The sequence below is a fragment of the Molothrus ater genome, chromosome 2 (assembly GCF_012460135.2).
Source record: "Molothrus ater isolate BHLD 08-10-18 breed brown headed cowbird chromosome 2, BPBGC_Mater_1.1, whole genome shotgun sequence".
Classification (NCBI taxonomy): Eukaryota; Metazoa; Chordata; class Aves; order Passeriformes; family Icteridae; genus Molothrus; species Molothrus ater.
The window spans coordinates 68,832,249-68,854,829 of NC_050479.2; the positions used below are offsets into that span (position 1 = coordinate 68,832,249).

Below are 22,581 nucleotides of genomic sequence, written 5' to 3' on the forward strand. Positions count from 1 at the left end.
CGGGTCAGGAGCAGAAGGGTGAGCCCTGCAGCTCCCACCACCCTGATCCCCGGCAGCCTCCAGCTGATTTGATTTGCCAGTGGTTCCCTGGTAGGGAAGAGCTGCCTGGAGTCTTTGGTCATGGTATGAGTGCTTCCCAGACAGGTGCTTCTTTGCTTGCCTTTGGTTGTACCTATTTTAGGGTAATTAATAATTGAGAGCTCCTGAGCAACCCAAATTTAGACACTCTTTGGACATCCTGATAAAAAAAATTCTGGGAAGAGTTTGTGGTTTTTTCCTTCTACCCACTACAGCAGAGGTTGGAGGATCTCAAGTCAGGATGGGGGTTTGCCGCTGTGCCTGCTCTGGTTGCAACCTCCAGGTTTGGCAGCTCTACCACTTCCCTGGGAAGCCTGTCCCAATGCTTGACAAAACGCTAATAAATGTTTTGCTGCATTTTTTTTTCTATTTCCCCATAACTTTCAAGTTTCAGCACATTACCAGCAGAAACTTGATGAATCTTCATGATAAGAAGATCCCCAACATTTATAGGGCTTTGCTGGCTTTTGGTCTTGGTTTTGACTACTCCAGCAAGTCACTTGGAATTTTATAAAATTGTCATTCTACAACAGATTGAAAGAAATAGATTATATGTTGTGACAAGGTCTGAGGGTCTGTCCCTGCCAGAGTTCTCGCAGGCTTTAGTCTCTCTGCCAAGGCTTCTGGGTGCAGGACTCGCGGCCAGGAGCCTTAAACCTCAACTCTCAAAGTTAAGGGGAATTTCTAAAAGGAAAGGTGTGTGCTCCGTGTCTCACCCAGCTAGGATGAGAGGGAGCACAGGGAGAGGGGTGCAGGTCCTGCCCCTGACCCAGAACCCTGTGCCTCCCTCCTTCTGTGTCCCCAGGGTGCTGCAAGTAATAGGAGCTGCACCAGGTGGTGACAAGTCCCCAGCATTCCGGGTATTTGATCCGAGGAAATCACCAGTCAGCCAGGAAATGTCAAGATTACGTCACATGCATAATCTTTTAAAGCCCTGAAAAGGAGCTTGTTAAAATCTGTGTCTCTGCAGTGTGATCCCAGTTCCTTTCATTTTTGCTTTGCTCTTCCACTTTTCGGGAACAGGCAGGCAAATCCTCCTCCCAGATATCATTTTACTTTTCCCTCCCTTTGACTTACAGCACTGTTGTTTGCCATGGCCTTGCCACTCATTGGAGCTGGAGGAGCAAGTCCCCACTTTGCTGGGCCCCCAAAGGGAAGATGTGATACCCAGGGCTTGTGGGGATACAGCTACAGCCCAGCTTGTCCACACTGGGAAAGAAGGGAGAGGAGGTGGGAGTGGAGCTGCCATCCCTTCCCTGGTGCTTGCTCGTGTTCTGGGTGGGCGCCCTGGGCAGCCCAACAGCGCTGCAGGGAGGTGCCAAAACTTCACCGAGCAAAACTGCACCTCGTTATTCCACTGATCCTGCAAAACTATTAGGGAGCCCCCAGCAGAGTATGTGACACACACATGTTTAATTTCTTTTACAGTTTCTGTTTTGATATATGCTCGATGTGTTTTTATAAAACAAAGATTTATTGAAACCTGGTATTTTATGACTTTAGGGTTTACTTGAGTCCAGATTGTGAGTTTCTCCTTTTAGAAGAGGAGGGGAAGGTTTAAAAGAGCCCATCTGCCTGTGGCACTTATGAAACCCTAGGCCAAGGATGACACCTTTTCCCTTAACTTCTACTATAATGTCAAACAAAAATTTACCATCAAATATTATGCCTTCCATATGCAATGCCCTGCTGTAGATTTAGATCACAGCAATCGTGTTGGGCTTTCTCTTTCAAGTTTTTATCTGTGCCATAAGGAAGTCAGGACTCACTGTAGGGCCCAAGGAGGAGCAGCAAGGCAGGAAAAACCCAAACCATACATTATTAATGACAATGTGCCTTCACTTGTGCTCTTGATTTCTCTTGTAAAAGCACAGTGATGCCCTTGCTGCCTGCAAGGCTGAGGAAAGCAGTGTATTTTTAAAACACAGTGCCAGTGTCAGACAGCTCCAAGTGCTCTGGTAGGAAACAAGCAGCATCCAAGGAAGCAGAGCCTGAGTCCAGCTCTCTGGTTACCACGACATAAGTAAACAAACAAGTTTATCACAAGTAATGAGGGCATTGTGCCAGTTTCAGTTAAAATAATGAAATAAATAAAAAAGAAATCAACCCCAAACCAACAAATCATTACAGCATGAGGAAAGTCCTGAATGAAATTGATTGTTCATGCCAACACCAGAAATATATCTTGTCATAAACTCGGGCCTCCACATCTGCTTCAGCACCAGTGGATTCTTTACAAACAGCCTCTTTAATTTTATCTAACAGCCTGTTAGCAGACATGGAGTCCAAAAATACATCTCCTTTTCTTCCTCGCACTATCCTGAGCTTGGCAGGGCACCAAACATGAGGTTCAGCTCGTAATTCAAAAAAGCCCTTCTTTAAGCATTGACTGAGCTTGATTTAATAAAAATCCTGTCCAGCTTCCTCCGGGCAGCCCTAATGGGATGCAGAGCCTGGTGCTTCTCAGGGGCTGCTCCAGACTTGCTGTGTGTTGGCCAGTGAGATTTTTTTGTGGTGAAACAATATTGCTCTGCAGTGGAGTTGGGGAACCGGCTGGTGTTCTCCAGAATGTCTCCCCCGAGGGGTGCACAGCTTCACTTTCAGCTATGCCACCCTCTGAAAATGGAAGTGAGCAGGCAGCACCATAAAAACAGAGCAGAGCCACAGCACGGGATGTCCTGATGCCCCTGGTAGCCCCAGGGATGCTCCAGTGCCGCTGGTACCCAGCCCCACTCCCAGTGGCCCTGCCTTCCCCAGGGGAAGGAGAGAAAAGCATCAAAGACCCTAAAGCGACTTCCAACCCCTGAGTTCTCCTGGGGGGAGATTTATCCATTGTGTCCCCAGTGTGCCACTGCCAAACACTTGTGGGAGCTCCTGAAGGAAAATTGGGTATTCACTGAAATAGAGGGGGTGTTGCACTGGGGCTGGTTCCCAGAGGATAGCCCTGACACCAGAAGCAGATCAACCACCTTCACACTTCCTGACACTGGTGTTCCCAAGCACAACACTGATTTTCTGGCTGCTGATTGCCTGGGAAAGCTGGAAGGGACACTGGCTGACTTTTAATGCCAGGACAAGAGTGGCTGACGTCACCTTAGAAGATGAAACACATTCCTGCTGTGAGGACTGCACCGAATTACAGACCCAGATTTCCCAAGAAATTAGTGTGAGAAACACCATACAGCACCACATTCACTGCAACACAGGAACTCATTAGCTGGATAGTTGAAAATGTTAATAATTATCCCATTTGACAAACCAAGGTATGTATTTCAAGCCTCAAAGTTTGCTGTGCTAAAGAAATATTAATGGCCTGCCATGTCATGATGTCCAGAGGAAAAGGATGTTTTGTAGTTTCTCCTCATGGCTCAGTTGTTTATTTAAATTACTTGGAAACTAAACCAGCAACAAACATAACCACTGCTGTTGTGAGGTGTAGTTAACAATAAGTAGGTTTTATTTCACATTACATCAAAGGACGAAATGGAGTGAAATAAAGGAAAAGGAAGTTTCTTTAGTGGTCAGTAAGCCAGATCCCAATGCCAAGACATGGAGGAAGATCAACAGAAATCCTGCAGAGCCCATCCCATTACTTGGTCATGCTGACAGAGGCAAATAAATGAGCAGCACAGATGCCAACGAAAGGGAACTACTACATGTGGCAAAGGATGCTGCAGGTCTGTAGTGATGGAGGGGCTCTGTTGGCTGGTGTGGGGGATGTTGGTGGCACCCTGGGGTTTTTCATCACCTCCTGGGAGGGATTTTCTGACCAGTCCTTGTGGTTGTGCCAGGGAGGCTTGAGCGCCTTGTGCTGCTGGGCTGCCAATTCTCAGCAGAACCCGACCCAACAATAGGAAGGCATCCAGGATTTGTTGGGGAGCTTGTGGTCCCTCCAGTCAGGTGCCAAATTTCACTTCACAAAGAGCACAAACATTCATGCAGTGGTACCTTACTGATCAGAGCATGGCTGATGCCTTTCAGCTGAATTTCAGCTGAATATTAAAGAGAAACAGATCGAAGGCAGACGATTGAACAGGAAAAGCGGGTTTGGCTGCCCAGCTGTGAGCTGCAGTGCACTAATACTTCCCCTTATGTGCTACAACAGGGTGTAATTCAATCCTAAATTACTGAAAATCTTGATGTTTTGTAAGTCACATATCAGAAGGTATTTTTTTATACAAACATCTACTCATTAGCAGTATCAAAATACTGGCAATACTGTGCACGTTCTGCAGGAGTTCTTGTCAGAGCTACATTTCACAGCTCAGATAGCCCCAGCTGAGGGGTACACTTAGGTCTCCCTGGCATCTCTTTTTTTGTCCAGTCCTATGACTGATGGGGTCAAATGGAAAAGCCACTTCTGAGTGGAGAGGCCTAGAGGGATATGGTGGGCAGGGGAGCAGGATGTGGGCAAGCGCAGGCACCTCTACTCAAGTGGTGGCTCTGCCATCTTTAGAGACTTCCCAAAGCTGGCTTGATGGATCTCTGGGAAACCCAATCCCTCTCCAATGTCCCTTCAGGCCTTGCTTACTCTCCTTGGAGCTTGCAGGTAGTGACAGTCATGCTCCAGGCATCCTGTGCAGGTTGCTCCTAAAAGCTTCTAAAATCTTTCTCCTAGTGAAGGCTGGAGGAGCTGATGCTGCAGTAGGAAGGAGGAGAAGTAGGAGTCTTGAAAAGGTCACACTAAGGCTGCAATTTTCTAATAAGTGTGAAGGAACTGGATGCCTTAACACCCTCCAACTTAAAGACTCAGTCTTGGCTGTTAATGGAGTGTGCCGTAAAACTGCATTTTCTTTACCTATTCAATGAGAATTAGAGGGAGAGACCTCTTAATGTTAAGCAGGAGAAAACTTTTTGGCTGTGAAGGCTGTTCTTCCACACAGGAAGGTTGCTGGCAGAAAATGACAGCTTGTGGACAAACAGAGTCAGAGTGGCTGCAACAGCAAAAGAGTGGAGGAAGGGAAATGCAGCCTCAGATGAAAATGAGACTGTAAATAGAGAAATAACCAGTCTGAGGTGTCCATGTGTTTCATGGACTGACTTCCCTCCTTTTCTAGCATTCTTCTGAGTACTCTAGCAATATTCAAGCCATTATTACATTAAGAAGTCTTTCAGCTTTTCTGCCTGAAAAAATAGTCATCACTTGTAAATTGAAGGCATCACTCTCTTATCTGGTCTGCAGCCAGAAGGGCTGGAAGCAATAGAAGAAGTGTGAACTTTCTCCTTCATCTCAGAGAACATTAACTTCAAAGCCAAGCCATAAACTTTCAGATGTAATGACTATTTGTCCAAAAGAGAAACACATCAGCGTGATCAATGAGTGAAAGGTATAAAACACAGAGGTTACATTTGCTAAACACTTGGGAAAAATGTGTGGTTATGCTTGGGTGTGTGGAGAGGGGAGTTACTACAGAGTTATTATTAGGGCAGGCAGGCCCAAGGGGCAGTGTGAGGATTGTTGTGGGTGGTTGTAGGTCCAGCACTGAGTGGTGTCTGTCCCAGGGGAGGCTGGGCTGCCATGTCAGAGTGTGCTCCAGCACGCCCTTGAGTGCAGACCTTCGTTACTGAGTGGGGACCTTGTCGCTGTGTTGGCAGCCACGCTACTCTGCTTTTCCAATAAACCATGGGAGAAAACATCTCTCCCTTCAGCTGCTCAAACAAAGCATTCAGGACCACCAGCACTTCCTCCTGTGTCCTTGCTCCAGCTGTGTGAACGCTGACAGGGAAAAGTCCCCCCGTGGGTGCACTGCCTTGTCCCCTGAGCATCGCTGAGCTCCAGGGCACAGGGTCCAGCAGTGCTAACACAGCCAGGCAGGTACGCTCAGAGATTTCAGACACCTTTGGTAAGGCTCCCCACATTCTTCTTCCTATTTTTTAAACATGCTTTCCATTTTTCTGATGAAAGCTCCATGGAAATAGAGAGTAACGACGTCTTTTTGTTTCCATGGCTTTAGAGGGACAAAAAATTTATATTATGTGACTTTTTTCTGAGGATAACCATTGACCTTCTTGATAACATCCCTTCTCCCCTCACCCATTAGGGCTTCCAGGAGGAGTCTGGACCTCGTCCTCTCCCTGGGCAGTGGGTGTGTGATCCTTGTGCATGTACAGGTGCTCAGAGAGGACATTTTGTTGTGTTAATCAACTGTTTGGTGAGAGTGTTTTTAGGAGGAGTAATTGGGAGGACTTGCTGCAGGCACCGGCTTCTGCTTGCTGGGGCTCCAGGGCTGGGGAATGAGGTCCAGACCCGTGTGATTCCTGTCTGAGCATGGAAAGGAGGAAGTGCTGGAGTATGAAGGGGGATTTTGAAAGGTCTGTAACATCTTCTGCCAACATCTTTTTTGGATCAGCCCTGCATGAACAAGTGAGAGCCCGGAAGAGCCTTGTCATCCTTGAGGACAGCCGGGCTTGCTGGGGGGCAGCTCCATTTGGGATGGGAGGCAGAGGGTTGCTGCCACTGCTGGGGAAAAAAAGAGATGTTGGTGGTGTTGCTGGCTCCACAGGCTTCCACAGCATCCTGCTTTCCACCTGTGCTGTGCTTGCCTGTCCCCTAACTCCTTGTGAGGCCAAAATTCCTCTCTAGGGAACCAGAGACTAAACCCGAGCCTTTCTTGCTCACGACAAATTTTTGTGTCCCCAAATTCCAGTTGGAGTGAATGGAGCTGGTGGGGTCTACTTGGGTTCCTCACCACACAGGTGGTGTTGGGAGGAGGTGGTGACTCAGCTCTTGAAGTTTCTACCTGCCCCAAGGTGTGCCCTGGCCTCCAGCAGGTGAGCCATCTTCTCCAGGCTGTCCCCTCTACCCTCCTGAATTCCAAATTCCAAACTCCCAGCATCCTGAGAAGCAAGCCATGGGGATGGCCATGAAATGCTGAACCTGGGGGTGTTGGTGGGGGTTGAGATGACATTTTGGAAATGTAGAGAACAACTACATCCTAAATCCATCTAGTCACCCTCCTCCTTATGGCATATCACCCGCTCCACCTTGGTCCCAGTGGAGACTCCAGAGACAAGGGCAGGTGATAGTGGGTAGAGGTGGGCAAGAGGAGCAACACGAGGGCAGTTAAGTAATTTGTTTTAAGGGGCAGCTGGATTTACCCAGGGCAATGCCAGCAGGCTCCACATTCAGCAGATCCCCAAAGGTATTAGTGAAGCAGTGCTCAGCTTCCCTGGAACACCTCTGCTTGAGGGAGGCAGCTGGACACTGGGCTCCTTTTCCACTGTGGAGCTGTACCTGTGCTTTGTAGGTGTGTTGTGTATTTAGGTCTGGTCTCTGCCAAGGCATCCAGTGCAGTAATCCCTTTTATGTGCCTGGAGTCTCATTTTCTACCCCCACTGGATCATGTCCTGGGCTTCAAAGCACACGGGGAGCAGTGACCTGTTTTATTGCATGGTCATAAAGCAATGGCCCTTCTCTGCTCCTGAATATGAATAGACAGTATGTATGAATAACAAATAGTTATCAAATATCACTATATTGTTATATTTTTACACGCAGGCCTGCCAGAGGCTCTTTTTGAGTATGAAACTCAAGATTTAGTCTGAGAAAAAAGAAGCAGAAAACAAGAATCCTGACAGTTTTCTAGCTGGCTGTGCAGCTGTGCTGAGAGAGGTGCCCTGCAGATCAAAGGGAACCCGCTCCCGTTCTCCCCAGGTGCTGCAGTGCTTCCCCTGTTAGAGCAGATATTGGTTATCAGGCAGCAGTGCTATGAACAGCACAAATGTGCACTTTGCTCTCCAGAGGTTGTGGCACCCAGAAGGATGCCAGCTTAGATTTAGGAAAGCACATATGGATGTATTGGCTTCTTCAGCCTTGCACCATTCCTTAAAATCCTCTGTTGCTCTGGAGGAAGACAGAAAACACAGCTGTGGACAATCACAGCTGTAGAAGCATAATTGCAATTGCTGTCTCAGAGCTGCTTAGTGCTTCTGGTAATCCTTGGGACCTGCAGTGAGTCACTACACGATGAAGGGAGAGCATTTTGGGGCAGGGATACAGCACAGGAACAACTCCACAGAAGTATTAAAAAAAAACTACCTCCAGTTTACATTTCACTGAGGGGAAAGGTGCTCTGAGGCAGCACCAGCACAAGTTGAGACTGAAGCCCAGACTTCCCACTTTGGGATTCCAGGTGCTTGGAGAGTGTCTCTGACACCAAGTTCTATACCATGTCTTCCCCTGAAGGCTGAGATGCCACCAAAGCTCATCTCTCAACCCAGTCACTGGCCAGAACTACAGCTCCAGTCCACTGAAGGCGAATTCCACCAGTTCACCTCACATGTTCATAGGGGTGTTTAGCTTCTGGGGAGGTAAACAGGAAGGTGACAGGAGTAAAATCTCATTTCAGTGTTGGGATCTCCTCCTTTCTTTCAGTGCTTCAGTAAAACCTCCCTCTAAGCCCCATACACTGCATAACAGATGGCACATCTGTTTCTATTTCCAGGGTGATCTCACTAATCACTTTTTAAGAATCCAGCATCCAGGGTTAATCAACACGAGCTGAATTACAGCAAAGGTTCCTACAGCAGGAAAAACCCTGTGCAACTCCCTTTCCTCAAGTTATCCTCTTGGATAGTGGGGTTTATCCTCTGCCTGAATTCTGCCCAAATCCTCATGATCCCTGCAAAGCCAAGGCCTCTTTCCAAAAAGCTTCTGCCTCTTGGGGCCTTTGTCTATTTGACAGGGCAGATCTCCCAATACTTGATTTTCTGTTTGGCAATCAAACTAAAGGCTAAAAAAGCATGATACAGGCCAACCCCAAAACCCTCATGGGAATGGAAAGGGAGATTCCCAAGAAAACTTTGTCCTCAGCCACAAGGCCTATGAAGAGAAGCTATCACCCACTGCAATCCACTGCCTGCAACACAGCCTCAGAGCACACAGGATGCAAGTTCAAACCTCTTCTGTTTCTCATATGGAAAATATTTTTAAAAGCTTTCCTGGAAGCAATATCACACCCAGTGTGCCAGGCAGCACCGGAGGCACATGGAGATGGAGCACAAAGAGGCACAGCACACTGTGCCCTGCTGTGCCCTGCTGTGCCTACACTGCTCAGCACAAAGGCCAGGGCAGAGTGGCACCCCTGGGCACTCAGGCACTGTGCCTAGAGCTTGCTTCCCAAGGAGAACATTTACCTTGGCAACTGCCACTTGGAGTGATCCACACCAAAGGCTCAGAGTTAGCAGAGAGCCCAGCAGACAGTGAGCACAAATCCAGGGCTGGAGTCCATCTGTTCTTTGCTGGTGATGTAGCTATGCCTGTCAGATGTGCCTACAATGTCAAACACAGCTCCCCAGCTGACTCTGGGTCCTCATCATTGACTGTTCCCGTGGTGTTGGTCAGCACACACCTATGCTGTCCTCTGGACTGGGACAAGCAGCTCTATCCACCACCAGACAGTGCTTCTCTGAGCATGGATACTCCTGGGAGAACTTGCAAGAGCCACATGAACAAGCTCTGTCTCTTTTCCCTCAGGATATTCCTCCAGCATGGTCCCACCAGCCTTTCCATCCTCCAGCTCTCCTGAATGCTCTCATGCCTCAGTCCAGGCCATGCTACACACCCTATGGAATTCAGCACTGGTGAGCTATATCATCATCTTCCTGGGCATTTTATGCTGGGATAAAAAACCACTAAACTTACAAAAATACTTTGGTTTGCTCTAAGGTCCATAAGCCCAACACACAGGGCCAAGCTAAGCTGGAGTCAAGTGCCATGCTGTCAAATTCAGTCTCTTTTTTGTTGGCTGGCCCTGCGCAGCCAATGCTACTCTGAAACAACTGCTCTTGTCCACTACCTACCAGATCCCAAGCCTGCTCTTTGGGGCAGGCAGTTTAGTCCTGTTAGTGTTCCTGCTCTATCTGGTCCAATAAAGAGTGTAAATAATTCTACCCTGAGCAAGAGGATTAGGAGAGCCCCGCTGCAGGCTGTCCTGTGGTTTGGCCACACTCTGAAGACACAGCATGTTGGGTAAATCCTCACTCCAGCTGAGGTTTCCTTTTGAGATCAGCTTCAAAAAAAAAAAAAAAGTAAAAGGAACCTCAAACAAACAAAGCAAGCCATTTTTATGTTTCTTATTTCTGGGGCTAATTCTGATGAATGGTTGCACACCAATTGGCAGATAGCTTCTGTCAACCAGAAGCTGTGCATTTCAGTGAGTAAGCTGTTCTTCAGACATCATTGGCTCTGCTTGTACCCTTTTCCCATTGCCACAGGAGAGGGAAGGGATACTGCAGGTACTGCTTCATGTATCATCCTTGCTGCCCTGGCTCTAATGTAGTTGCCAGATGGTCTCACCCTCTGCCTGCTCTTCTGCTGAGAGACATCAAGGACCTTCAGCAGTTACCATCTCTCACCCTGGGCAGCTTCTTTCTCAGCTGCGCCTCTCCCACTGCTGTCAGAATGGCCCTGGCAAGTCTGTCAAGACTTGCTCACTTAATTTCTGTTTTGAGCCTTTTTAGCTACTATAAGTGGCATTTCTGTGTCCTCCTTTCAGGACACACATCTTTATGAGCCCATCAGGTTATGCCATCTGCTTTCTGTTAGAATGTAAACACCTTCTTAGGGACAGGTACACACACAACAATGGTAACGTTTGTTACCAGGACATGGCAGTGGGCCTTGATTTTTTGCCACCTCCATCACCATATGCACCAGCATCTCCCAGAGCCCACAGGAGCCATCACAGGCTGGTTAAAGGGTGGCTGGGGCACTTGTAGGGTGAGCACAGGGGTGGGGGTGACAGCCACGTGTTTGTGGGGGTGTTTCTTTTAAAGCTGATTTATTTTAGCAAGATTTTTAGAGTGTAGCTGGCAGTGGTGGCCAGCAGACATGGCAGTGTCCAGGCTCTGGTTAGAGACTGACAAGGAAACTCTGGGGCTGGCAACAGGCTCCTGGAACCCTTTGGGGACCACCTGGTTAACCTGCTTTGGCTGACCTTGCTCAAGTAGAGGACTTGGCCTAGGTGATCTCCAGAGTTGCCCTTCAACCTCAGCCTTTCAGTGAGACTTATTTAAACCTCTGTCATAAAGCACAGATTGGATATTCAGGTGTATATATTAAAGTATTCCATAAATTCTTGACTCAATACAGGAAATTTGGCTTTCAAGTCCAACAGCACATTGAACCTTTACCAGGCTGTAAGGCCAGAATTTCATAAGAGTTTTAACAACCTAACAAACCAGGGAAGTACAAAACATGCCACACAAGTCAGATGTTTCTATGCAACAACCATATGATCTGAAGTTTCTCAAACAAAACCATTTGCTGTCAAGACAGAGTGGAGCCAAATCGGTGTGATTCAAGGTTTTAGAGTCAATTTTGTAAAATGTCAGAAGGAGTTACTTAGTGCCACCCAGTGTTGGCAGCTAGAAAAAGGAAGGTTAAATATGGTTACAACTGGGTGTAGCCCAGTGAAACAGGAAAAAAACCCCAGCTCTTGCTTTCTGTATCAGGATGAGTAATGTCAAAGAAGCTGGATAGCACCAGCATTCAGGGATAGGTGTCTCAGAGCTGAAATGAAGTTTAGCCATCTTGTTTAAAAAAAACTTCAAAACTCCTACTTTTTATATTCACTTTTCAAAGCAGGTAATCAGTTTGAGATGCAGATGGTCTCTTGTCACAAGACTCACTCCCCTAGTCTGACATCTGTCTAGTGAGAAAGCTGCACTGACTTTTCTGGTCAGATGTTCAGGAATTTAGATGAGACACAACAGTATAAAATGTGTCTCTTTCCTAGAATAAATAGAATACAGTTACACACGACTCTTTCCCCCCTTCCTGCCTTTGTCTCAGGTGCTGCATATGACTTGTCTTTTTTTTGAAGACTTTAAAATGACACAGGATCTCATGTATGTCAGGCATAGAAATACTCTCCCAGTTATCATCTTTGGATGGCTGAACAATTGCATGTCTGCTTTTACCCTTCCATGGACTGTAGAAAATCACAGAATGGTTCTGGGTTGGGAGGAGCTTTAAAGCCCATCCAGTTCCAATTCTCCTGCCATGAGCAAGGTCACCTTCCACTAGACCAGACTGCTCCAAGCCCCATCCAACCTGGCCTGGAACACTTCCATATAAAGTTAGAAAGTCATGGTCCCATTTAACAGATGTGGAAAGTGAGATGTGAGCAGGCATTCCCATCCTCATCACAGCCCCATCCCAGCAGAGCTGGGGCCTGGCCAAGATGGGATGGAGGATATCTGGAGCCAAGAACTCAAGTGGGAAAGAGAAGAAGGAGAAAGCAAGGCCTGAAGATGCCTCAAAACTACCAGTTGCTGGCAGGGTGAGGGCATCCCAGGGTTGTGGCTTCACCTGTTGCAGCACAGAAACCCTCCTTCTACCATTTTGGGCTCATTCACTCTGCTTTGAAGTATTCTCACTGCCCAGAGGGAAAATTAAGACAACAGAGGTTTGAGTGGTTCTCTGCTGGTTCTTTATTTCATCCCTAGAAGATGAGGGCCAAGGGGAGACTGACACAGGAGTTTGCCTCAGATTGATACAACAAAAAAGCAACAGTGAAGTGAAGGGTGGCTGCCCTCTGAAACAACCTAACTTCCATGAGCTGCCACACTGGTGATCCATGTTTCTGGGTGTGAGGACAGGCATTTTTACCTTTTTCTCTACTCATGGAGCCTTCTATCTCCCAGTCACACAGCCTATCCCTTGGATTTGTGCTTGCTGACAAGTCTCCTTTCTCACTTACCTTTCACTGATCTCTGGGAAACAGGCCAGGCAGTATGGCCACAGGTCATGAGCCAAAAACTCCTCTTCTGGGGCCAACACACTTGGGATGGTTTTTTCTTTTGTCACCAGTCCCATGAGGCTCCTGGAGGACCGGGGTGCTGGGCTAGCTCTGCTGCTTTTGTCGGAAGACCTGCACGATCACTAATTGCATCTGCATTTCTCACTAGGGCCCTACACGTCCCAAGTGCTCTACATGCTCTCCACAGCCATGAGAATCTCAGTCTTCCTTCCACAGAGCTCACAATTTAAAACCCAAGGTGGGAAATAACTAATTCCTGTGATGGCTGCTCAGCCTTTGCCTCAGGAATTCATGAAATAGAGAATTTTCTCCAAGAGGGCCACAGGACATAGTGTGCACACAAAAAGAAGTTGGTAGAGGAAGGAGACCAGACAAATACATCATTCTTGGGGAATAAAAAAAAAAAAAAAAAGTATCTGTGTGTGTCCCTTCAGTTAGGAAGGTTTACAAAGTAGCTTCACAATGAGAAACAGTGCCTTCTCCAGAGGTTTTACAGTCCCAGCAATCAGAATGAAATAGCAGGAAGGGGAAAGGCAGAAGCAGGAGACCTGTGATTCCCTGCCTTACACGGAGCAACTGCGCTCAGTTTGCAGGTCCAAGGCATTTTTAAGCCTATAAATAAACCGGGGACGTTAATGAAGCCATTAATCTCCGCTGGCCGCCGTCCCAGCTATTTTCAGTGGCGAGGTTACCTTGCCTCTCCCAGCAGAAGTAGGTCTCCAGAGGAGGGTCGGGCGAGCAGCAGGGACGGATGCCGTGTGCCGGGGGCCACCGCCCTGGCCGGGAGGACACCGCCACCGTCCTTGGCAGCCCACCAGGAGGAGGTGTCTCGAGCGCCAGCCCTCCTGGCTCCCAGCCTGCAGGGAAACACACGAAAACAGACGTCAGATAATAAACAACGAGAAAGGCAGAGCGCTGCCGGCTGCAGAGGGAGGCTGGTGCCTGCTCCTGCCTGCAGCCCTTACGGCAGAGGCGCCTTCTTCATCTCCTGCAAGGAGATACCCCCGATGGAGACCCTCTGCTCCTCTGGAGCTGCCGGGAGCCTGCTCCCCCACCTCTACCTTTCCAAGGAGACAGAAAGTGGCAGAGCTCGGAGCTACAGAGAAGGGGGGCGTGGGAAGGGCAGGCCAGGGCATCCCAGCACACTGGTCTAGGGCAGGGAATGGCCGGCGTGCAGGTCCCTGCGGGGAACAAGGTCTGCCCCGAGACAGCTTCCTGCCCCTCACAGCAATAGTCAGTGCTTCCCTCGCAGGCAGAGGGGGAGAAGAGCTCCCTCTCTTTTCCACCTCTCGGGGGTCTCTGTGGTCAAGATGACCCTGAGATGTGTTAGAGAGTCTCTTTTCCCAGCCTGGCAGCGGAAGGAGTCAGGATTCTTCTGTTCTGATTTTCAAGGTTATTTATTCTTTGTTATCTATGACGTTCCTTTTCTGACCTGCTGGAGTCTGTCTAGCAGGTTGGTCCGAGGCACACTGACCACCTTCAGGGGAGGTGTTATCTTTTTATACTAAAAACTACATGTACATTATTTACAATAATTTCCAATATCTATCACCTATGTTAGACAGTGTGTTTCTACTCTAAACCAATCCAAAAGTGCCAAAAACCCCAGAAGATGGAGGCTAAGAAGGACAAGGCATGCCCAAATCCCTCCATCTTGGCTTCTGAACCCCCATTCTAAAAACTCAAAATTCTACTTTTCTATCTTGTAACAAACTAACTATCATTCTACTTAAACTTTCGTGGCTTGTGAATCCTCATATAAGGTTGGTAATTGTTTTTTCCAAGGGCTAAAATTGAAGGCAGAGGTGTTTTTGATTCCGTGCCAAGGTCTCCAAGCCCCCTGTCAGGGTCTCGAGTCCTCCCAGGGCAGCCAGAGGAATTTCCTGGGTTCCAACATCCACCCAGGAGGAGCAGGAATGTCATGCACTTCGATGGTAAAAGCTGCTTTTTCTCCTTCCTGCCATGAGGAAAGAAGCCCCAGGACAGCATCTGCTTGGGAAAAGAGCAGCCCAGCATTTGCCCTCAGTGCTCACATGGCACCCAGAGCTGGTTTGCCTGTGGGCAGTGTAGCCATGAGGTTCATCTTACAAAGGTATTTCTTACAAATGTTTGCCTCATCTTGCAAAGTATACCATGCTTTTGTTTATTTTACTATTTCTTTCACAATATGCCAGGAAGAAATTTATTCCTAGCAGTAAATGAGGAAATAAGTGCCTTTGAAAACCACATCTACACATTGCTTTCCTTTGACCTGCCCCCTCAGGTATGGTCAGATACCACCACACAGGGTTAGAGAAATTAATGTTCCTGTACCACCAGAAAACAACACTGGCCAACTTTTTCTTTTCTACTCTGCAATGAGCTCAAGATGCTGTGATATTTGCTAAATAATATTACAAAAGAATTGTTCACATGCTGGTCCCAGGTGACATTTGGCTACTGTACCTATTAGGACTTATTCTCACAAGCATTCAGTGGCACAGGACTTTCCCCCCAATCTTCTCAGAAAATACACACTGTTTTCTGTTCTTTGTGTTGCTTAGTAATGTTTCCTGAATTCTTATTATCTATAGTGGTCTGACTGCCAGTTGCTCATAATGTACCATCTAGCAAAAATTAAGAGAAATGTGGGTGTTTTTCTTACCTTCTTACAATGATATTTTGGGGCCAGAGGCAGCAATTTCTCTGTGGAAGACCCCCCCCACTTGATGTGGCTTGAAGCTCACAAGCAACACAACCTGTTCACTCTCAGGAACTGCTAAGAAATGCATTTCATTTACTTGAGTTTTGCTCTTGTGTCTCAACTATATCCAATGGACAATCTGAAGGCACAACAGATGCTACAGCTTCCCTGCTGCAGTTCTGTCTGGCCTCTTTTAGGGATCATGCAGGATATGACTATTTGAAGGAGGCCTGGGTGGCTTGTGCATGGCAAAGTCTGGTCCTGCCTACAGCCACTTTGGCAAGCAGAGACACACCTGGATCCTGCACTGTGCACTGGTTCTGTGAAGAGGGGCTATGAACTCCCGTGTCAGCAGCAATCTGAGACACCAACCCCAGTGACAACTGACAGGATATTTCTTTCCTACTTTAATGAGTCCACACAGTGTTAAGCCATTTTGTGCAAAGCTATCATGAAGGCTCCTGACTGATCCCTACTGCCTGTAACTGGTACTTTGGGGAGCCCATCAGCCCCATCACCCTCTTGAGATTGCTCTTCCAAACCTGCTGATGAAGGGCAGCAGGGAGCAGGCACTGCAGTGATTCTTTGGCTCCACAGAAGTGTCTGTTGGTCACATCCCCAGGAGCTTTGGCAGACTTGGTGCAGTTGTTATTAACTCCTAATCTCTACTTGTGGACATTTCTGGGTAGTTGCTAGGATGAGAATTTTCTTTATCAATGGAATTTCATCGGTTGGGTTTGCTTGCCATCCACTAGCTTGTCAAATTCAGAGATACAGCCATCTAAATCTTACTGGTATAAACTTCAGCAACATCACTCTCAGGAGGAAAGTGAGGGGGAAAATATCCCCTCAGAGGTATTCTGTGTCTGGAGAAACTGCATGCCCAATAAGAAACCAGCTTGCAGCCGCAATCCTGCAAAAGACACACAGAGATACTCCTGGTAGACTTAACATTCACCTTGACAAAGTAATCAGCTTGTCAAGCAAAGGAAGTCATTGTGGCCAGAGTGGTCATGGAAGGTAACTAATGCTCTCCACCTGCAGCATCAGTCAAATAAGGATTTTAAATATTACAAGAGAGAAGATCTGAAATGTTAGAGAAGAAAACATAGACATAGGTGAAAACAGCAGCATGTGATGGCCAAAAATGGAAAATAAATGCTAGATAGAAATGTTTCATATTGACCCAAAAAAATAACAACCTCAAATGAAGTGGCTTAGGCTTGTTTCATATAGTAAAGATATAGGCTAGCCTGACCTCAGGCTAGTAATTTGCTTTCCCTGGAATAAAACAAAAGGCATCTGTTTATCTTGGCTATGAAAATGCCCTTGTCAGGTGTCAGCTGAGCTCTCTCTGGGCAGGTCACCTATCTCCTACCAGCTTCAGAGGAGACCCATAAACCACTGCCCCCCAAACATGATATATCTGTGCATCCTGAGCAGTTATCCCTTCTCTTCCCTGAGCTGCCCAAGTTGTCTCAGAAGGCTTCCTTCCCGATGCCTGGAAAATCCTGCTAGAGAAAAATGTCATTGCTAGTAATAGTGATAATGGTAGACATCTCTGCAACCCTCACAGGGTTACATTAAAAGTGCCTTTCAAGGCAATACCAGGTACAAGAATTCCTTCTTGCTGACCCTGCTACTCACCCACCCCAGAGCATGGCTCCTGCAGGCAACAGTCCTTCCTGGCACCAGGAGGGATGTGCCAAGGACCAGCACCCAGAATGACCCAGTCATAAATAAAATCCAGTGAAAACTTGCTGCTGCTTAGAAATAATCACCAGACAAAGAAAAGACCCAACTCAGAGAACTCCCTGCTTGGCATACCAATGATTAGGTGATGCACTGCAACACAGAGGTAGGAGGGAGCAGCTAGAGCAGGGGAGTGGGCATTGCTGCCAAAGATTATCTTCAAATTAAAGCCAGTGTTTCCACATTTCCACATAGATGGAGGGAAGGGTGACAGTGTCTCAGACAGGCAATAGCTGGAGTGAGGTGGAGCTGAGCCCTGCACCAAGGCTTGAGTGAACTATACATGCAACCTCTGGCTGGCAGCACTGGTGTCTCCAGGGAGGCCTGAGGACTCACATCGATCTGCACATTTAGGAGAGCAAGAAAAGTGGTGATTTATCAGATCAGTCATAGAAATGCAAAAATCTCTTGTTAATGTTGACAATTAACTCTTAGATTTGCCTGGGTAAAAGGGTCCTGGTGCCTTTCCTCTGGGATGCTCAGGTATGTGGCAGTGGAAGCCTGTTGTTGCCTTCTGCAGGACCAGGACAAAGCTGTGCTGGCAGGCAGGAAAATGATGTGGCTCCTCTGGACCCAAGTGATCGCTGAGCAGAACACCAGGACACTGGGAATGCCCCCAGCTACACAAACGTGATATTCCATTGTGCTGCTGAGGCAGCAGAGCCTCCTCCAGCTGCTGCTCGGAGCGGGCTGTGTTCACTGGTTTGGGTTTCTCAGAGTGCTGTGATGGTTGTGAGATTCAGTCCCTAATTAGGTCCCTGTAGTGGTGAGATTGCTTCCTTTATAATCACTCAGTGGGAACTGGTACTTTATCCTCTGTACTCAAATTTTTATGTCTTTCACCCTCATTTTCTCTCCAATGCCCAGAGTCTCCAGTCCACTGGATGACAGCTGCAAAAACCTCTGACATTCACTTTAAGGACGATTCTTTTCAGCTGCTTCACATTTCCTTTTGACAAGCTCTTCCAGTGATATTTACTGCAACTAATGAATTAACTCACAGCTGGACCACTTGCTAGCCTTTTCAGTCCAGAGCTGCTTTAAATCTTGATTAGCTGTTATGATTTGTAAATCTCACAGAACTGCTAAGTCCAAGCTTTCCTGTCTCACACTGTGATCAGGAGACTGTTCCCAGTCATGCAGAGCAGCAGTACACAGGCATTAGGCATTCAGGGGGACTCTATCTCTGCAGCAGGTAGCAAAACAGTGCATTATCCACAGGAAATAGTTCAGTTCACAAGAAAAGTTATTTGAATAACTCGTAGTGTGCCAGTTTTGCATGGCCTGGTTTTTGGTAGCAGGAGGGCCACAGGGAAGCTTCCACCATGTCCAGCAGAGCTAATGGCTGATGGCTCTGAAGATGGACATGACACTGGCCAAGCCTGGGCCAACTAGGAAGGTTGGTAATGTCTCTGTGATAACTGATTTAAGAGGAAAATCAAAACCAAGTGAGGTGTGTGCGCAGTGTTAATTCCAGCTAGAGAAGAGGGGGAGGTGAGAACATGTGAGGGAAACAACATGGAGACACCATGGTCAGTGGAGAAGGAGGGGAGGAGGTGCTCCAGGCACCAGAGCTGAGATTCCTCTGCAAGCTGTAAGGAGGGCATGGTGAGGCAGCTGTTCCTCTGTAGCCCATGGGGATCCACCTGTAGCCCGAGGGGAGGTGCCCATGCTGGAGTGGGTGATGCCTGGAGGAGGCTGTGATCCAGTGGGAGACCCCGTGGAGAGAGCAGGCCCCTGCTTCCAGGCTGGACCAGCCTGTCCTTGGAGGGCTGCACCCCATGGAAGAATGACCCACACCGCAGCAGTTTTGGGAGAACTGCTGTTCATGAGATTGGAAACACACTGGAGAAGTTCATGCAGAACCATCTGCTATGGGAAGGGACCCCATGGCATAGCAGGGAATGGACTCCTCTCCCTGAGCAGTGGAAGAAAATCTTGGGTGGCGAACTGATCAAACCCCCATGCCCTGTCTCCCTGCGCGGTCAGTGGAAAGCAGGAAGGGGGCTGGGGAAGAAAAGGAGTTTTAAGGGATTATTTTACTTCTCATTATCCTTCTCTGACTATGGTAGTAATAAATTCACTTTGCACTTCCAAGTTGTCTGTTTTGCCCTTGAAGTGTTTTCTCCTGGTCCTTATCTCAACTCATGAACCCTTCATTAAACTTTTCTCTCTTCTGCCCAGCTGTGGCAGGGGAGGATGAGTGAACAGCTTTTGTGGGTGCCTGGTGTTTGGCACTGTCAAACCACAACAGTTTTTGGTGGAGAATGCAGGCACTAACAAGGACTTTGAGATAAGGATATTAATTGGGAGAAATATTGGGTAAAACAATTATTAAACCATGTTATGAAGTAGAATGATAGTGGGGAATTTGGATTGTAGTGAAGGAATTGTAGTGAAGGGTCTAGGGGTGGATTTTGTGTAGTTGGTCCATTTTTGTTCTGTATTGTGATGATGTTATTTTTTGGATCTGGTGTGGGCAACTTTTTTTTCCTTTTCTTTCTGTTTAGTTTAGTTGTTTTTGTTGTTCTAAGTAAGATTGTATGTTGAATGTGGATGATTTTTTTTACTTCCACAGTTCTTCCACGGTTGTTGGCAATCCTTACAAGCTGTCTGATACTGTTAATATTATTAGCCCATACCACTGTTATTCTATGGAATTAATGGAATTTGTCATCACCCTAGTGCAAGAGAAAAAACCTTTAGGTGAGGAGCTATTAAAATGTGCCCTGAGGCATCCTTCCTGGGTGGAAAGGTTCGTGGAGGGATTTGGGCAGGTTCCTAGGGCGGTTCTAAATCACCTAAATCATCTCCCATTGCCTGGGAATTTACTCCTGAACAGGCAAACACCCTAAAAAACTGGCCCCTGGACTGATAGAAGGGAGCCATTACACATGCTGAAGCCCTGCCTCCCAGAGGTGTCTGAACATTGCTTGCTGATGGGAAGTAGAGACTGACTTTTCCCTTCGCTTATGCACGCACAGGTTCTTGCTTATTTCTTTTCTTTCACTGTAATAAAACTGCCTTATCTCACCCACTGGTTGCTCTCCATCTTATTGTCTCCCCTGTCCCATTGGCTTAGTGGGCACCTGGCACCCAGCCAGGGTCAACCTGCTACACATAGTTGGAAAAGAAAAGGCCTTACTATTTTAAGCATGTGTGAAAAAATATGCAATGCAGCATATACTACATTTCACAAGCATCTTGCACAAGTGATATTACACAAATGCACCTTTCTCCACATTATTTTGCAGATCCTCTTTTCTGTTTCTAGCTCCTGAGCACATCCTGAGCAATGAACAACAGCTCAACATTTCAGATTAGGATCCTTACTTGAGTTCCTAAATAAAATTAGTCTGATTTGTATAGATTCTGCCCTCTCAAGTCCCACGACACTTACAGAGTCAGCAAGTCAGGTCATTTGTATTTTGGCAACTAACTGTGCATTTAGGCATCTAAATTTTCAGTGATTTGAATTCCAACTCTAAAATTCTGGCCTGGAGGTAAGCATCAAACTGGAATTTGTAGCCCAGGGGCTGGGAATACAGCAGTCATTTAGTTGCCTGAGTTCAGGATGAAAAGTCAACATGCATGGAGACTTTTCACTTTTCAGAAGACTTACAGCAAAACAGGAAGTTATTAATATCAGAGCCTGAACTGACTTGAGAGTCAGACAATATCAAACAGAAGGTGTCTCCCCTTTTTCCTGTTTATCTCTTGCTAGCTCAGAAGGGAGATGAAGAGGCAAAGAGTTTCGTAATTTGGTGCTACAAGGCAGTGAAATTGAGCCGGCAGGCTGTACATCATTACACAAAGTATATGGCATCACTTTCCTCAAAGTCTTTAAAGCTTTTGCTGTACTTTTAAACAAACAGGGAAGCTATATTGAAATGATGGGGTGGAACATGACAAAATAATGCAGTGCTATGGCATGCAGGAGTTTGGACAAAGTGAGCAATAAATGAAACTACAGGGGAGGGTAATATGCTGCCTTGGTATAGTTATCTTAGGAAAACATTGGAACTAAAGAACTTTCACTTGAGAAAGTGTCATTTGATTTTTAATAACACAGGTCATTAGGACTACAGTTTCACATCGTGTCTGCATGATGGTTTATCAAAGCAAGATCAAGTTACTGGCAGGGTCTTGGGAGGAAGCTCCAGGGTAAAGGAAAAATAATGTACAGAGCAGCCTACCAGCAACAGTGCAGAAATGAGCAAACTTCCTGGACTCATGGCCCAGCCTCATCGCATCAGCACAGCACACACCAGACTGCATTCAGCTCTCTGTTTTCACTCTGCCCCACACAGTGTTTTCTTTCAAACAAGGACAATTTTAAAAACTGCCCTTTCTAAAAGGGAACTGGACAGTCCCTCCTTGAAAGACAAGATCGAGCAGGAAGCCCTGCACTGAGAACTAGCAAGGTCAAAAATGGAGTGCCAACCTGTTGGGATGTGGGATCATTGGCTATCTGAGCTCTTCTGTGTTTTTTCAGCCACTGTGGAGGTGACAGGGCCAGAGAGCTGCCTCCCTGGCCTCCATGTTCATGGAGAATTTATTAAAAGACTCATGCTAGGCACAGAAAAACTGGCACTGAGCAGGCAAAAGGCAAACCCCAAGAATATTTATTTGTTTTGACTTACGATTGGGCAGGTCATACTTCCTAGTGTAACTTGGCTGTTCTTTAGAACACAAAACACTATAAGTAGTTGTCAGATCCCTGGGAAAGGTTTCATTTCTTTTGGAGAAAAAGGAGATTTCGTGTGAGGATTTGTTCACTGGGCACTTTCACTTTTTCAGTTATCTAGAGATTTGGGCCTCTTTCTTTTATTTTTCCCATCCTATCTTGCTGAGCCCCTCACAGCCACAAGAAATAAATTCCTAGGAGGAGATCACTCCCACAGACTTTACACCTCTCAATTTACACTGAAAAAAACCCTGTTTGTACATGCAGAAGATTAAAAAATAGAGGTGCATCTTCTTTTCTGTCCTTAATAAGTTTTCAGCTGCAAACACAAGGCAAGAGTCACACTTTCTTTCCCCTGAGGTTGCAGATATCAAACAAAAACATCACAAATTTCATTGCTGCTTAAAGGAGATCTGCTGTACATGACTTGCAGGAACCACTACCTCTGACAGGATTTGTTAACTACAGTACTGATGTACACAGTGTAATCCTCAGGGGAAGGCCCTGCAGTCAGCTGTCTCCCCAGAATGTCTTCTTTTCTCCACTCAGGCCACTTTAGGGGTGCTGGGTAAGGAGGGGTACAGCAAGCAGCTTTCAGGCTCCCAGATAGGTCCTTT

At 46.9% G+C, this 22,581-nt stretch overlaps 1 long non-coding RNA gene across 3 annotated transcripts in view; it reads right to left on the reverse strand.

The window, feature by feature from the left end:
• The window catches only part of LOC118700000 (uncharacterized), a 76,422-nt gene that overhangs the window by 4,625 nt on the left and 49,216 nt on the right, over positions 1 to 22,581 (reverse strand). The window contains exons 4-5 of one of the 3 annotated variants that reach the window (XR_004982168.2): positions 12,783 to 13,699; positions 3,505 to 6,538 (exon numbers count right to left, since the gene is read on the reverse strand). This is a non-coding gene — a long non-coding RNA (uncharacterized LOC118700000). Of the gene's footprint in view, positions 1 to 3,504; positions 6,539 to 12,489; positions 13,700 to 22,581 lie in introns of those variants that run through there. The other 2 variants (XR_004982169.2, XR_004982167.2) reach the window with 2 other exon arrangements.